Source organism: Diplotaxodon limnothrissa, linkage group LG12 (assembly GCF_057381915.1).
Source record: "Diplotaxodon limnothrissa isolate DT_005_m linkage group LG12, D_limnothrissa_male_GT1.1, whole genome shotgun sequence".
NCBI classification, from domain to species: Eukaryota; Metazoa; Chordata; class Actinopteri; order Cichliformes; family Cichlidae; genus Diplotaxodon; species Diplotaxodon limnothrissa.
The window spans coordinates 10,147,460-10,151,703 of NC_140607.1; positions in this window are offsets into that span (position 1 = coordinate 10,147,460).

Here is a 4,244-nt window from a genome sequence, read left to right on the forward strand (position 1 = left end):
GAGGACATAGAGGGGGCGACACACTGTCTTACAGACTACCTCAACTTTTGTGTGGACACAGTCGCCCCTGCTAAGACGGTACGGTGTTATCCTAATAACAAACCGTGGGTAACACAGGAAGTCAAAGCTGTCCTCAACATGAAGAAGAAGGCTTTCAGGAGCAAAGTGAAGGAGGAGATGAAAGCAGCACAGCGGGAGGTGAAACGCTGCCTGAGGGAAGCAAAGGACACCTACAGGAGGAAGGTGGAGCAGAAGTTGGAGAGGAACAATATGAGGGAGGTCTGGAATGGTGTGAAAACCATCACAGGCCACAACACCAAGAAAAGCACAGTGGGGGGGACTGTGGAGAAGGCAAACGAACTCAACAACTTCTTCAACAGGTTTGACCAGCCCACAACCCCCCCCCCCCCACCCTCACCCTCACCTTCACTACAGAGTCCTCTCCCCACTCTCCTGCCTCCCTCGCTTCCCCCCCTTCCTGACACCATGACACCCCCCTCCTCCAATCCCTCTCTCAGCAGCAAGACATCTCCCCCCATCTCCCAGTGTCACAGTGGATCAGGTCAGGAGGCAACTGAGGAAGCTTCGCCCCAGAAAGGCAGCAGGCCCAGACAAGGTGTGTCCTAGGATGCTTAAGGCGTGTGCTGCTGAACTTGGGGAGCCGCTACAACGAGTCTTCAACCTCAGTCTGCGACTGGGGAGAGTGCCCGCCCCCTGGAAGACATCCTGCATCGTCCCGGTCCCCAAAAAGAACCGGCCCAATGAGCTGAATGACTTCCGACCGGTGGCACTGACGTCACATCTTATGAAGACTCTAGAGCGGCTCTTCCTCAACCTCCTCCGACCACAGGTACAACATGCCCAGGACCCACTACAGTTTGCATACAAGGTGGGTGTCGGAGTGGAGGATGCCATCCTGTACCTCCTACACAGAGCCCACTCACACCTGGATGGGGGAAAAGGCACGGTCAGGATCCTGTTTCTTGACTTTTCCAGTGCCTTTAATACCATCCGGCCCTGTATGCTTCAGGAAAAACTGAACAGGATGGAGGTGGACCCCTGCCTGGTGGCTTGGATCTCCGACTACCTCACCGACAGACCACAGTACGTCAGGCTGAAGGATATCATGTCTGACACTGTGGTCAGCAGCACAGGAGCACCACAGGGAACTGTGCTGTCCCCTCTTCTCTTCACCCTGTACACCTCTGACTTCTGCTACAACTCTGAATTATGCCACATTCAGAAGTTTGCAGACGACACAGCCATCATGGGGTGTATCTGGGATGATCAGGAAGAGGAGTACAGAAGTCTGGTGAGGAACTTTGTCGCATGGAGTCACACAAACCACCTGCAACTCAACACCTCAAAGACTAAGGAACTGGTTGTGGACTTCGGGAGGTCCAGAGAAGGTCCACTGCCGGTTCAGATAGAGGGGGAGGAGGTGGAGGTGGTCAACAAGTACAAGTACCTCGGGCTGTGGGTGGACAATAAACTGGACTGGTCATGCAACACAGAGCACCTGTATAAAAAAGCCCAAAGCCGACTGTACTTCCTCAGGAGGCTGAGGTCTTTTAACATCTGCAGGAAGCTCCTGAGGATGTTTTACCAGTCGGTGGTTGCTGGAGTACTTTTCTATGCTGTGGTGTGCTGGGGGAGCAGCACAGCAAAGAGGGACTCATCCAGGCTGGAGAAACTGATCAGGAAGGCTAGCTCTGTGGTCGGCATGAAGCTGGACACTCTGGTGACAGTGGCAGAGAAAAGGACATTAAAGAAACTGATGGACATTATGGACAATGCCAGGCATCCTCTGCACACGGCCATAAACAATCAGAAGAGTCTGTTCAGTGACAGGTTGCTTCTCCCCAAGACAAGAACTAACAGACTTAAAAACTCCTTTGTCTCACACGCCATCAAACTGTTTAACTCCTCTCTGGAGGGGAGAGGGAGGGGAAACAGGAGGACAAAGGAGGGGGGAACAACTAAGCTGTAGTGCCTCTTCACCTCACTGTGCAATACCTTGTGCAATACTTTTTGTAAATAGTCAACAGTGCAATAGACTCAATACTTGAAATGTGCAATTCACTTGTATTTTTATTTTTTATTCCTATTTATTCTATTTATCCCCTTTGTATATTTTATTTATATTTGTCTCTGTATTTATATGTGTGTGTGTGTGTGTGTGTGTGTGTGTGTGTGTGTGTGTGTGTGTGTGTGTGTGTGTGTGTGTGTGTGTGTGTGTGTGTGTGTATATATATATAACAATTCTGTAACTGTAACTTCGGTCGTTGCTGTGCTTTTTTTGGAAGTCGAATTTCCCAGAGGAACCCACCCGAGGGATTAATAAAGTTCTATCTTATCTTATCTTATCTCTTATCTTAAGGCCTTCAAACTTAGAACCCTTTTGCCTCGACTTCACTGCTCCTGTACTTGCTGCACTCTGACAGTGTAATCTGCAAAGGAACATTAATGGGGGAAAACCATTCAGGCTTTGCAACAGCCAGGGGAAACTTGGACAGTGACTTCATTCCACTTTTCAAGGCTAGACGGATACTGTTTTACATCATATTCCCATTAAAGGCTCCCCTCTGGTTCCTGTTCCAGCTGACTCATCGGTGTTGCATTTATCAGTCTATCCTCGTACCAGGCTCCTCTGTTCAACAAATAAACTACAGGCTGTTCTCAGCATGTGACAGTGGCCATCAGAAGACATTTATCAGAAAGTTAGTCCAAGAATACACCGCACATCACAGATGCATAGCAACACAGGGCATTAGAGGAAGAGTTTGTTTCTTTTTTCCTATTGTTTTTCTTTGCCTATAAAGTATTAAAAAGTCTATCTTCAACAACAGGGAAAACAAAGATGCACAAGGATACATGCAAAACACACAGTCACACAGAATTGCTTATATATCTCTATGTGAAACTAAGAACAGCCTTTCTGTTTCCATGGAAATTAAGTGGGTAAGTAGCAGCCAGGTCCTTCTAATCAAATGCACTTGATGAATTGAACGTGAGCAAGTGTGAGCACCTCTGTGAAAGCAGTTTTGTTTTGACGGTTTGGTTTGGACTATTCAGCTGTGTGTTGACACACATTCATCCCAGGAGTGGATGTCCCAGCAAACTGACCTCAGATCAGCTTCTAGAGTAATGTTTTGTAAGTTATAGGACTGTTGTTGGCAGTGGTGTCAGAGTATGGTGACTTCCAACTCTAGAGGGTGGGAACTCTTGTGAATTTTGTTATTCTACAATCTATCGATACAGGGCGTGTTTAGCTTTTCACAGGACTAAACAACTACAAATACCAGTCCAGGACTGAATCAGGCAATAATTGGGATGTCACAGCACCTTGAGCTTTATTAGAATTCTGTACTTAAGACGGCTAAAATCAAATGTGGGCTTTTTCTTCTAAACTGAGCTGATTTTAGGTCCATTCATTGAGTTCTAGCTCATGTGCACCCTCTGCTGCATCCCCATCAGAACTGCAGCCAACCTCTTCACACTTTTCATTAAAGGAAAGTGAAACAGCTCTGCTAGATCAGCCTCATCATCCTTCCTTATAGAGTATGACAGAATCTCCCTTCAATAAAGGCATTGCTTCATGTACATACACGGAGAGGCGGAGCAAATGAGAGGGACCACAAGACACAAGTAAAGTTTATTTTCCATGTTTATTTAAGTAGTTCAAATGAAAATGGTTCCATTTGTTTCCCATACTGGAAGGATCAATCAGAAACTTCTGAAAGCAGATGAATATTTATACTTTCAAATCTAGAAAGCTATACTGCTAAACAAGAAATAAAAGTTTTATTTTTCATCAAAAAAGGCAGAAAATATATTTTTTAAAGGATAAGAAACCAAAAGAGTTGGTAGTGTAGCTGCCTAAAAGTTTTTGAGACCACACACAAAACCAGAACAGATTAAACTGAAAAGATTATGGACCCTGTCAAACCCCATAAAAGGTGCCAGATTTAAAAAATAAAATGAGAAAAGCTTGACTATTTACATACACACATTCAGCTCAGAGTAACTGCACAAAATAACAACAAAATAGGAATTTTTTGTTTTGTAAAATCACCTGACAATCCAGAAGCTTAAAAAAAGTCTTGTTGCTAGAAAAAGGGGATATGTTTGAAGTTTTCGGTATACGATAAAAAGAACTTTTTCATGAAAATAAATATCTTAGACTCATACTGACTCGTAAGCGTGCCTATAAATTGTTAACATGAAACCAACTCTCAAAATCA